The following is a 12,940-nucleotide window of genomic DNA, read 5'->3' on the forward strand; positions in this document are numbered from 1 at the left end:
CTGCTTTTCCTTTCCAGGGACGACGGGAGGAGGACCGGTGAAGATGACCACACTCACACACACAGCGTTGGAGTTCCGTCGACGGACTTACGGCTGGCACACCGCTAACTAGAGACAAAGACTGGACTTGGACTAGAACAGACGAGAAGACAGGTAAGTAATCAGAAGGTAAGAATCACGGTAAGTTTAGTAGGGATTTGAGACCACTTAGAGTGAAGCTCAATGAGTCCGCTTCGTGCAAACGAGCCCGGACAATGATGGCTGTGTGTGAGGTGCTCTTGTAGTGAGATGATGATTGAGTGCAGGTGCATGATGATCAGTATTCAGGTGACTGTGATCGGGGCGTGACTGTGGGTGCAGAACCTGACCAATCCGTAACAGTTTTAACAGCTGCAGTTTTAAGGGAGTTTGGAAAGTCCCACAAAGTCCCAGAATAAGAGATCTACTTCTAAACAGTTAGAGTGATGGTTCGGAGTAGATTTGACTACATTGCTTTGACTCGGCCGAGTGGCACGCTGTGTGGGCAGAAAGACAGGTCCTCAGGCCTTTGCACAATTGAGGCACGGTTCAAAAACATACCGTGTCGTCGGGGTCTCCCATCCAACAGCGAGGCGAGAGAAAGCCAATGGGGGAAAGGCGCCGCTGGGATGGAACCCAGGATCGCCTGTTTACAAGACAGGCGCTTTGACCAGCTAAGCCACGGTGCCTCCTCAGTGAGACCCGTTAGCCTGAAATGCTATCCTTCAAAAGCAGTTGAGAAGGTAGTGTTGCAAGAGAAACTGCCCGCTGTCCTCGAGCTCCTCTGTGTCCCCTTTTGCCGTCCGTTTTTTGGTAAACACGAGCTCGGCTGTATTGTGGCGTGCAACCAAAGGCATCGCTGGGATTCGAACGCAGGATCTCCTGTTTACTAGACTAGCCGGGCAGCACGTTCGCCCTCCGGGAGGGCGACTCAGACGATCCAGGCTTCCAGAGAAGAGGCCAGGGGTTGGCTGACCAGTGGGACTCAAACCCACAACCTTTGAATGGCCTCATCTGGCAGTCTAGAAGTCCAATGCGCTATCCATTGTGCCACAGAGCCCTGTAGGTATGCTAGGCTGGGCCACTGAGCCCTTTTCTTACAGATTTGTGCCTGTCCAGCTCGGCTGAGTGGCATGCTGTGTGGGCAGAAAGACAGGTCCTCAGGTCTTTGCACAGTTTAGGCATGGTTCAAAAACAGAGTGTCGTCGGGATCTCCCATCCAACAGCGAGGCCAGAGACAGCCACTGATGGAAAGGCATGGCTGGGATGCGCTTTGACCAGCTAAGCCACGGCGCCACGGGACCAGTTAGCCTAGGATCCTATCCTTCAAAAGCAGGTGAGAGGGTTGTTTTGCAAGGGAAACCGCCCGCTGTCCTCGAGCTTCTATGTGTCTCGATTCGCCGTCCATTCGCCGTAAAGCACGACGTTGGCTGTATTGTGGCGCGCAACCAGAGGCATTGCTCGGATTCAAACCCAGGCTGACCTTCCGGGTCTGTGGCCGTCCAACAGTAAGAGAGCGCGTTCTCTCTCTGCAGGAAGGACAGGCCCTCGGGTCTCTGCACAATTGCAGTGTCCAGTGTCGTTTGAAAGGCAGAGGCACTGTAAGGGCCTCAGGTCCAAGGGAGGGCAAAAAGGTCCAAGCTGCCATTTGCAAGGCACCACTGGGATTCGAACCCAGGATCTCCTGTTTACTAGACAGGCGCTTTAACCAACTAAGCCACGGCGCCAACCTGCATGCTAATTGTGGGGATGGCGTCTTAGACGATGCATGAATAAACACTTCGAACGTCCTGCTGCCTCCACTTGATGCAAGACAGTGATTGCCATACCTCACTGAATTGGTTCTTGGGCATGTTTTGATAGCTTTTAAATATGATTGACATTTTCTTTAAATCAATTTACGCTGAGAACAGCAGGCCTCCAAATGGTTTCTGCTGTCCGATTGCAACATTGCGCATGATGGGCTTAACAAAATGGCAAAAACCACAACTCGAGCTCCTCTGTGTCCCCATTTGCCGTCCGTTTTTTGGTAAACACAAGCTCGGCAGTATTCTGGCGCGCTACCAAAGGCATCGCTGGGATTCGAACGCAGGATCTCCTGTTTACTAGACTAGCCGGGCAGCACGTTCGCCCTCCGGGAGGGCGACTCAGACGATCCAGGCTTCCAGAGAATAGGCCAGGGGTTGGCTGACCGGGCGCTGGACAGCTTTAAGGCGTTTGCCGACAACTGAGTCGGGGTGGTTTGCAAAATTAACCATTCGCTATCCCTGTTTGCAGGTCGCTTTCGGAAAAGCTTGCACTTGCTGGACTGGAACGCCACCCAAGGCACCGCTGGGATTTAAACCCAGGATCTCCTGTTAACGAGACAGGCACTTTAACCAACTAAGCCACGGCTCCAAACTGCATGAAAGGCTGTCGGGAGGGTGATTCCAAGGGTCAAAACATCCAGAGGCTGGCCAGGTGCTGGTACGCTTAAAAGAGAATGTCTACAAATTTCAACCACCTGAGGGCAACTCTGGACAGTATGAGAGTTACCAGAAAGCCAAAAAAATCTTTGTCGTTCGGTTCCTTTTGCACTGGACCTTAATCTAGGTCCTGGGGACCCCATGCTGAACTTTTTGTGTGTCCTCCTTATCTAACACACTAAGAACAGTTCTTTGAGTTCTCTACTAATGAGCTGATGATCTGAATCTGGAGTGCTAAATAAAAGACTCCACGTAATATGACGAGGTGGCCGAGTGGTTAAGGGGATGGACTGCTAATCCATTGTGCTCTGTACGCGTGTCCAGTTAAGTGAGCTGATGGTCTAAATCGGGAGTGTTAAATAAAAGGAACACGCAAAATGAAAGGTGGTCGAGTGGTTAAGGCGACGCAAGGCTAATCTGTCGTGCTCGGCACGCCTTGGTTTGTGTGGGTTCGAATCCCATCCTCTTCATTTGATGCTTTAGCACCACTGAGAGCCCACTGGAACAGACAGGCCCAACCTGTTTACGATGGGTAGCGGAGAGCTGTGATTGTGCTGTAGTTTATTGATACCTTCCGCAAAGTCTTGAGAACATATTGACAAAACAACAAACCTTCTGGCTCTGGCGCTCTATCATCAGCAGACCGTTTTTTTGGCTAGGAAAAAAAACCCTAAACGAAACAAGGCTATATTTCTCAACAAAACTCTAAGCCTCCAGAGAGACTAGCAAAATTTGCCAAAGATAACATCCAGTCATCCTGGCGGGGTATTGGGTAAAGTTTTCAACCAGCAATGATCGCGCCTCGGATAAACCTCATAGGCTACAATATTGCCTCTGCGAAAGAATGCCAGCGACGGTCGTGACCTTTTCGTGCACCTACGTGGATGTGAACCGACAAGGTGGCAGCAAGCTTTAAACATGACGCACAAACAGTCTCCTGGCACGGGTTGCTGCACCGTGTTTCCACGGAACAGATTAGAGGTGTGTAAAAGACGGCTCATTCACTATTCCCTCTGTGCTCAAAACAGCCTGCTGAAAGCACGGCAGCAGCAGCTGAAAAGGTCCGCAGCATGGCCTGTCTCGGTCAGCAAGGGGACGGGGTGGCCGAGTGGTTAAAGCGATGGACTGCTAATCCATTGTGCTCTGTGCAATGGTTGGAATCCCATTCTTGTCGTTCGGTTCCTTTAGCACCGGACCTTAATCCAGGTCCTGGGGACCCCATGCTAAACTTTTTGTGTGTCCTCCTTATCTAACACACTCAGTTCAGTTCTTAGAGTTCTCTACTAATGAACTGATGATCTGAATCAGGAGTGCTAAATAGAAAATGCCACGTAAAATGACGAGGTGGCCGAGTGGTTAAGGCGATGGACTGCTAATCCATTGTGCTCTGCACGCGTGGGTTCGAATCCCATCCTCGTCGTTCGGCTCCTTTAGCAGTAATCCTCGGTCCTGGGGACCCCACTCTGCACTTTTTGAGTGTCCTCCTTATCTGACACACTCAGTTCAGTTCACTGAGTGCTCTACTAATGAGCTGATGGTCTGAATCGGGAGTGTTAAATAAAAGGACCACGGAAAGTGACGAGGTGGTCGAGTGGTTAAGGCGATGCAAGGCTAATCCGTTGTGCTCGGCACACCTTGGTTTGTGTGGGTTTGAATCCCATCCTCTTCATTTGATGATTTAGCACCACTGAGAGCCCACCGGAACAGACAGCCCCAACCTGTTTACGATGGGTAGCGGTGAGCTGTAATTGTGCTGTAGTTTAACGATACCTGCAGCGAAGTCTTGAGAACATATTGACAAAACAACAAATCTTCTGGCTCCGGCACGCTATGATCTGTAGACACCTCTTTGACGAGGACCAACAACCAGCCACTCCAACAAAAGGAAACAAAACGAAGCAAAACTATCTTTTTCAAGAAGCGTCCAGAGAGATCGGCAAAAACTGTCGAAGCCGACTGTATTTCAAATCATCCCGATGAAATATCGGGGGAAAGTTTTCAACCAGCAATGATCACACCTCAGATAAACCACACTAGCTACAACATTGCCTCTGCGATAGAATACCGGTGACGGTCGTTACCTTTTTGTGCACCTACGTGGATGTGAACCGACAAGGTGGTAGCAAGCTGGATGAGCCCCAGAGACAGATCATCAGTGAAGACCTCTTCACCTGGACGGCCATCGACGCAAGACTGTGAAAACCAGATCCTCTCCAATCTGACACTGTGGCAACATGGAACTTTTGCATCTACATTAATATTAGTCTGTTTCTTCTTATTCTGAGGTCACCGTAGCCGCCAGATCCATTCTGTATTCCGATCAGATGGTCACTGCAGTCCCCCGGATCCAGTCCGTACCAAGAGCAGATGGTGGATCAGCACCTTCAGCCGAATGTCAGCGGATACCATGTCAGATCATCAGTAAAGAATGAATCCACAAAGCTGGGGAACAATAGTCTGTTAAGGGGGGGGGGAAGAAAAGGAAGGAGGGGGAAGAAGGGGGAAAAGAGAAAAAGAAAGAAAAAAGAGAGAGAAAAAAGGAAAAAATGAGGAGAAATGAAATGAAAGGGAATTTTATCTCTTTGAACTGTTTTTGGAGTGTATATTTACAATAAATTATCTGAAAAAAAAAATGTTTTCTCTATTTTCCTGTACATTTATATGGGAGTAAGGATGATCACAAGCTTCCCAGTTCATATTACATTGTTGCCATACATTGAAGTGTTTACTGAATGTTTTATTTATCAGTAATTATCACATAAATGATGTCAAATGAATGAAATTATTTCTGAAATTACAAAAATAATATTTTATTAGATTTATATTACTGATTATTGATATCTTATTCAAAGTTTTTGCACTTTAAATATATTTCTGCTGTAGTTATGTTCTAAAACTTATAGTACAAAAAATAGTAAATTTATTTATTAAATAATCCCCAAATTTATCAACATTTTTAAAAGGGCCTATAACCGTTTAATGATACTGTAACAAAGACATACAAAAAGAGTTATTTAATCATGACCAAACTTTTATTTTTCAATCAGTCATAGCCAATTATTCACTATTCTTTTTTTTTTTTTCATTTTTATTCTTATAGTTATGTTGCATGTGCAGAAAAATATCTCTTAATAATACTTTCTATTGTCCATGACTCCTGTGCATTTTTTGAAAGTGCAAAAGAACAGAAAACAGAACTATACATATAAATAAAACCGTCCAATGTCCATGGCTCTTGTGCATTAACTGCAAGTGAAAAGAACAGAAAGCACATAACAATACAAATGAATAAAACTCTAAAATATTAATGACTCCTGTGCAAGTTTTGAAAGTGTCATTTCAAGATTTCCAGATCAAAACAGAAGCTCCCTGTACTACTCTCTTACCTTAACAGGCAAAGGAAAAGATGCTCCTCCGCTTCCAGTATCCGAAATGATTTCCCCCGATATCTTTTTGGCTGATGCAGTTTCTCCTTAAACTGTCTAAATACACTTGTCAGCACATTCACCTGGTGGAAAATTACTATAGCTGGGCGATGATGCAGGCTGTCCTCTTAGCCTTCAACAAGGAAAGCATGCCAGCTTACCTTGAGAGGACATTTGCCATCTGTCAGAGGCAAAAATCATGGGCAGACATTAAATCCACAATATTTTACATCTGTGTTCTGCCCATATCATCAAAGCTGTTGCTTCAACCTTCCAAAAAAAGACAGCTGACAAGGGCCTGAAGATTTTTGCCACTTATGTGTTTACGAAACTGCAAAACACAGTTAGCCTCAATGATGCCCTTGCAATTTTCAAACCATTTTGCACAGTTTTAATTGCAAGGAATTTCAGCAAAACTGTGAGAGACAGTCTTGCCTTTTTGGAGGGCCTAATTCCCATAGAAGATGCCATTCTTCAGGATACCACAGAAGAGCTGCCTGAAAAGTTGGAGGTGGGGGAGAATGCATCTACTACAATTTTTGGCGGTTCACCGTACTCCAGACTTTTTCTGAACATTTATGATGATGTCAAAGCCACTGTGGAAGATGAAAATCAACAACATGAAGAAAATCCCTATTATTGTCCAGAAGTAGTCCATATGGGCATCCATCAACTCTGGCGTGGGGTTCTTCTTGGAGACCTCCAAAGATATGCCTGTGACATGGCAGAGTCACTTCTTCAAGAGCATTGCACAACAGACACAAACTGTCATGTTGAACAATTCTACGCAAGAAAAAACACCTCAGGCCAGCACACTTCATTCAAGTCATGTACAGATCCTTGAAGGGTCGGTACAAAGATTACTTTATGCAGAACAATCTTCCCGATGATATCCTCTTGAGACCCCACAGGCCATCGAGTAATGTGTCTTTCACTGAGGAGAGGTGGGGAAGACGGGCATAAAAAAAAAACATAAAAAAGGCACTGTAAAATCACACTTTTACAGAGCACCATTTGAAATGCCCACACCGAAGAGCCATAGAACAGCACCGACCATCTATTATATCACTGATGCTCCAGAAGTTGTTCCTGAAAAGGTATATAGATAATAGTAAAGACATTAATTAAAAGTTTGTTGTTTACTAACCGTGCTCCTACGTTACTAACGTCATTTTTTTTCAGGTCCTAACACCTACACCACATAAAAGCAAACAAAAAAGGAACCCTGCAAAGTGCATTGACCTGACAAATGAAAGGGATCACCCCTGACAGTCTTGTTTGTCCTGTCTTTGTTTAGTGTTTCACTGTCTGTGTTGTGTTTAAGCACATGGCTTTGTCTTTGTGTTTGCCATGTGCTCCCCTCGTCCTGCCTCCTTGTTAACTGTTGCCACGCCCCCTTGTTTAGTCCTTGTTGTGCTGAGTGTCATCACCTGTCCTGCTCGTTCTCACCTAGTTTGTCTGAGTGCTCTCATCTGGTCCTCATGTATCCTGTCCCCTTTATAAGCGTGCCCCTACCCTCTTGTCTTTGCCAGTTCGTTGTTAATTCTACTACTGTGTGTGCGCGCTCTTCAATCTATGTAAGCTTGTAGTCTACCTTTTGATCATTCCCTACCTAGTCATTTCTTTAATACTATCTTTGTCCGTCTCTAGCCCAGTCTCGTCTCGTCCTGTTCTGTCCTGCAGACGGTGCTCCTGGGGTCCGTTTCAATAAGAGAGTTCAACCAACTTGGAGTTCAAACTTGAACTCTGGAGTTTTTAATCTCTCGGTAAGACAACTCAGAGTTTTCGTTTCAGAACAGCTGATCTGAGTTAGGTCAATCAACTCTGAATAGACTTATTCAGAGTTAAGCGCGCACACCACGACTATAAAAAGGCATTATCAATGGAGCGCAGATATTACGAGTCACCATGGCAACATCTGGAAAAAAAGAGATCAGCATTTTTTTTCTCCAGCTGAACTTGATGTGCTCATGCAAAGTTTCAGCAAATATGTAGCCTGGGATTCCCCATACTGCCTTGCACGCAGCACGATTTTATTCACGCTGCTAGTCAGGAAACCATGGACCTAATTTTCACCTCAGATAGGGAACCAATCACAGAACGGGGAGGGAGCAGCAAGATAATGACGCCTTCTATACGACTCATCGAAGCAGTTTGTTTATAATTATGGATCCAGCATAGCAGCAGAGGCAAAGTTATCTTTTGATGTAGCCTTAGATAGTGTTCTAAGTAGTTTAGAAAGTAAGTTTATTTTGAAAAAAAGAGCAACTTTTGGCGTTCGCTCTATATACGTCATCCTGTATAATTGAAACGAATGGCTATGAGTTACGCACAGGCGCATTTGATAGACATTCGTATCGCCCAATAAACGGCTCTGGGCATTTGTAAACCACACCTCGAATACGAGAAAATGAACATGTTGTTCCCAGACCACGATTCATGATGAACTTGTCATGACGTGTTTTGGCATTAGCCAGGCTAGCAAATATGAGCATATATATATATATATATATATATATATATATATATATATATATATATATATTAAAAAAGCAACACCACTGTATTGGCAAAACAGGGACAGTTAGCGTGGGAAAACATAGCTGCTCAAGTTAGTGCGTAAGTTTAAATTTTAAATATTTAAATAATTTAAATATTTAAGTATACTAAAAAAAGTAATGTAATGTGTGACGTGGGGAATTGGCTGTAATTTTGAATTTTTTTCAGATGTGATTGCATTAAAATACATAAAATAGGCTACTACATAGTTTCTAATACAAATTTGACAAAAGACTGCATATAACCTTGACTTAATGTTCAGTGGAAATGTTTGATTTAAGGGTCCGACTTTTACACACGTTTTTAAATTTTTTTTTTTTTTTTTTTTTACTGCTTTTTTATTGATCAAGTGGTGGAGGTTGATATGACATTTAAAATGTAAGCAGTACTAAAAAAATTGTTTTTAGAATGAGTAATAATCCAATTAATCTAGTTACAGTACATGTCCCTGTGGAAGGTCAGTTAATTTAAGATAATTATTTGTTTTTTTGCAGTAATATCAAAGGTAAAACTTATTGAATCTAATTGTAATGTTCATGTAGATGCAATCCTGCAGTTATTAAAAGAACATGGCAGCAGCTGAAAATGAAATATAAAAACATAATTCAATCAAGTAAGGTTTGAGCATGTCATGCATGTAGTTTTTTTTTTTTACAAATGACATTTATTATGTAAATGGCAATACATGTCTAATGCTGTTTTCATACATTTTTTTCGTTTGACATCTCTTCAGCCAACAGAAAGAAGGCAGAGGCTCGCAAGACAGGGGGAGGCCCTGCACCACCACCACTCACAAATGCTGAGGAGATGGCCCTGAGTCTGAACACTGGAAGGCCAGTGACTGAGGGAATTCCTGCAGGTTGTTCATCAGAGCCAGTCACTCCCCAGGACACAAGTGCCTACGTAAAATGTAAGAGGGCTACACACACACACACACACACACACACACACACACACACACATACACATACACATATATTTATACTACAGGGCCGTTGAATGCTTGAATCTGATTGGCTGACGAACATTCTAGAGGTGTGCATTATATTCAGGGAAACGCACGTAGTTCCAGACAGCTTTTGACCGAATTACAGTTCCATATCACTTCGCATAGTTATAACTGTAATAACGGACATTTGCATACACAAACAACAACATGGCAGACCATTTTCCGCAAGTAAATTTTAATATTTATGGTAAATATGAAAATTTTAACAACTGGGCGGCAGCAGTATTGGACAGTCCAGATGAAAAACAACATAAACGGAAGCGGACATCAAAAGCAGCCGGCAATAACAAAAGACATAAAACGATCAACGAAGAACAGCTAGACATACTCGAATGAGAAAAACATGAAGAAAACACCAAAAAAACAACAGCTTGGGCAGTTAATGTGTTTAACGATTGGCTTAAGGCCAAAAATATGTCTGTGGATGAGGTAGAGAGAGAGGGGGCAGACGCTTTAAATACCCAGCTGCGAGCTTTCTATGCCACTGTCCGAAACGCATCCCGCCCCAGAGTACTCAGTGTCAAGTTTTATTTCCCTAAGAGCAGGACTGAACCGCTTTATGTCCAGTTATAACATCACTGGTCAATCCGAATTCAAGTCATCCAACGACGTATTCAGGGCCATCCTCAAAAAGTTTGCGCAAGGCTGGAAAAGACACCAGTTCTCATCATCCTCCCATCTCCATCGCTGAAATACAGCGCATTCGCAACTCTCCGTATCTATCACCAGACACAGCAGCCGGACTGGTTCGCAAGGTCTGGTTTGATGTTCAGCTGAACCTGGCAAGAAGGGGCCGTGAAGGAAATCGAGAATTGAGAAAGCATTCGTTCATTATTAAAAAATACGAAAATGGAGATGAATATGTTTGCTTGTCTTACAATGCTGAAACAAAAAAAACACAAAAAGCCCACTGATCCTAACAAAGACTGCTACCGAGGATTCATGTTTGCTAATTCAAGTGACCCCTTTTGCCCAGTCAAAAGTTTCAAGAAATACATTGCTAAATGCCCACCTGATGCCACATCCTTCTATCTTCATCCACTGAAAGCCCCACAGGAGGAGCTTGAAGGAAAATGCCTTTTCCTCCCCGTGCTCTTGGATTCGCCAATGAATACAACAGTTAAAGTAAGTAAAAATAATGCAAAGTTTAATGTAGAATCAGATCAGCTTCTTCTGAGCTCAGGATTTCAGAACAGCCAATATCAAATCTGACATTCTGGGCAGTCCAGGAATGTCTCACAAAACTAAATGCAAGTATTTATATTCTTGATCTGCAGGTCTCTCCTCCTGATATCTTTCAGCTTTCTCCTCCAATCAGGGCCTGTTGTCCCCAACCACTCCTGCACAGAAAAGAAAATACAGCCCCATCCCATTCTTCTTCTTAGAGTGATCAAAAGTCTAGTCTAAAGTGACCTTCAAATTGCTACTACTTTTGCAGGGCTTCTTTTCTCCTACGTGACTGTAAACAAAGGTTTCTCAGAAATTTCATAAATGTAGAGAGTTCGCAACTACACACACACATTTTACTAAACAGATTCTGTTACATAGTGTACTCTTTGTCTTTTCATAAGCATAGAACATTTCTGTCTTCTCATAAGCACAGAACAACCAAAACACAAATTTAAAAGCATTTAGAAAAAGTATTTTCTACAATTCCCTCTCTTGATCTCAAAGAGATCACAACTCCTCCAACATTTCCACCAGCTCTTCCCCCTCGTCCTCTTCTTCTCTTGGAGCAGCCAACAGTGGCATCTGATAGGGGGGTGTACTGTCTTTCTTCTCAATTGCTGTCACTATTAACCTGTTAACCAAACTCCTCTTACAAGGTATACAACAACATCCACAGGTCACCAGTATTCCCAAAAATATCCCTGCAGAGGTCAAAATAGATATCATCACCCCTTTCCATGCCCCAAACACATCCTCCATCCACCTTGTCACTGCATTGTCCACCCCTGAGTTAGCTTTCATCTCGTTTGATAACTCCTTTAACCCTTCCAATGCCCTAGATACAGATCCATCAGGTGCTGTGTTATTTGGAATAATTGTGCAGCAGGTGTCTTTAAACATTGTACACAGTCCTCCCTTCTCAGTTAACAACATGTCCAGTGCCAACCTATTTTGTATTGTCATCAGAGAAGTGGCAGCCAATTGTTCTCTCAACCCTTCTACAGCATCCCTAGTTAAATTTGATAGCCTTTGCACGTTATAGTGAATGTAATTGATTCTATCTACATTTTTGTTGGGGGTTATAGGAAACAGAGCAGATATCACAGGGATATTTTCAAATCCTGCAGCCACTTGGTCAGCCAATTTGTACTCATCAGGAACACCTCTGGGGACCCTAATAGAATCTATGTAAGTAGGACTATTTCTAGTAAGGTCAAAATCACTATGCATAGACCTTTTCTTTCTCTTGTTGTTTCCTGTTCTTGGCCTGTTTCCTACCATTATCATGGGTACTGCTACTCTTACCATGGCACACAGTCCTTCCATTGTTGGTTCTATCCTAGTCAATGCAATCTTTTCCCCACATGCAAAATAAAGTCCCTCTCTTGCCCACCGCCCTATTTTCTTATATCCATCAGCTACTGTAATTTCGCACCAATTTCTCTGAAAAGAGCCCACCAATGTTTTAGATTTGCTAGTGGAAGTGAAATTAAAACATGTGTAGTTCCCTTTTCTTCTAATCAAGGGAACCCCTAGTGATGACCCATTACCTGTAACAGGGTACAATTTACTTAAAGATGAGCAATTGGCTGGATTTTGTTGTTTTGTTAATCGCAGGATGCAATCGTATCCCCATTGATCATTTGCATAAAATGGGGCAGGCTCAGTATTCAATTGAGGTCTCCCAGCAGCACATGCTAAACATCCTTCAAAACCTAAATTTGTGGATGCTTCATGAACCCATTCTAACCAGAGGTTGGACTCATGATAACCAGTTTCTAGGGTCATTACATCTAAAGGGGTCAAGTTGCTATAATCCGTGCTTTTCAATACTGTTTCTTTTTTCCTTAAATCAACAATTATGGGGGCTGGTGTTACTTCTGGCTCTTGGACTAAAATTTTAATTAAACCCAATGGATCTGTCCCCGACACATCTACCCCTAGTGTAATGAAAGTTTCAGAGCTGTCAGGACCATCTTTCAGTGACATTATCAGCGTGTTTTTCCAGCTCCCCCAGCTATGTTGGTATCCTCTAAATAGTTTAAGTCTGTTCTGAATATGATTCTGGTTAGTTAGTGGGCTATTGGTTAACATCTTTTTAGTGTATCCTGGCTTGGTCATCCAATTAACATCGTGCCATGTGTGACACCATGGCCCAGTTGGTTTTGTTCCTGTTGTTGGCCACAGGCAGCCATAGACATCATACCCTCTCCATCCCAGTGCATCACCCCCACAATCTATCACTTGACACAGATCAATTTCCCACAGGCCATCCTTCCCTTTCTCCCTTACCA

General features: G+C 43.4%; 1 protein-coding gene and 6 non-coding genes across 7 annotated transcripts in view; 2 read left to right on the forward strand and 5 right to left on the reverse strand.

Annotated features, from left to right (window-relative positions):
* LOC141339925 (uncharacterized) overlaps positions 1–12,940 on the forward strand; it is a 184,729-nt gene that overhangs the window by 38,253 nt on the left and 133,536 nt on the right. The window lies entirely within an intron of this gene.
* On the reverse strand, positions 635–707 carry trnat-ugu (transfer RNA threonine (anticodon UGU)). The gene has a single exon. It is a non-coding gene; the product is annotated as a tRNA-Thr (tRNA).
* trnat-agu (transfer RNA threonine (anticodon AGU)) lies at positions 1,672–1,745 on the reverse strand. Its single transcript has one exon. It is a non-coding gene; the product is annotated as a tRNA-Thr (tRNA).
* Positions 2,342–2,415, reverse strand: trnat-cgu (transfer RNA threonine (anticodon CGU)). The gene has a single exon. It is a non-coding gene; the product is annotated as a tRNA-Thr (tRNA).
* LOC141285288 (U4 spliceosomal RNA) lies at positions 3,194–3,329 on the reverse strand. The gene has a single exon (XR_012338579.1). It is a non-coding gene; the product is annotated as a U4 spliceosomal RNA (small nuclear RNA).
* Positions 3,822–3,903, forward strand: trnas-gcu (transfer RNA serine (anticodon GCU)). The gene has a single exon. It is a non-coding gene; the product is annotated as a tRNA-Ser (tRNA).
* Positions 4,405–4,546, reverse strand: LOC141285956 (U4 spliceosomal RNA). The gene has a single exon (XR_012339084.1). It is a non-coding gene; the product is annotated as a U4 spliceosomal RNA (small nuclear RNA).

This window comes from Garra rufa, chromosome 1 (genome assembly GCF_049309525.1).
Source record: "Garra rufa chromosome 1, GarRuf1.0, whole genome shotgun sequence".
Classification (NCBI taxonomy): Eukaryota; Metazoa; Chordata; class Actinopteri; order Cypriniformes; family Cyprinidae; genus Garra; species Garra rufa.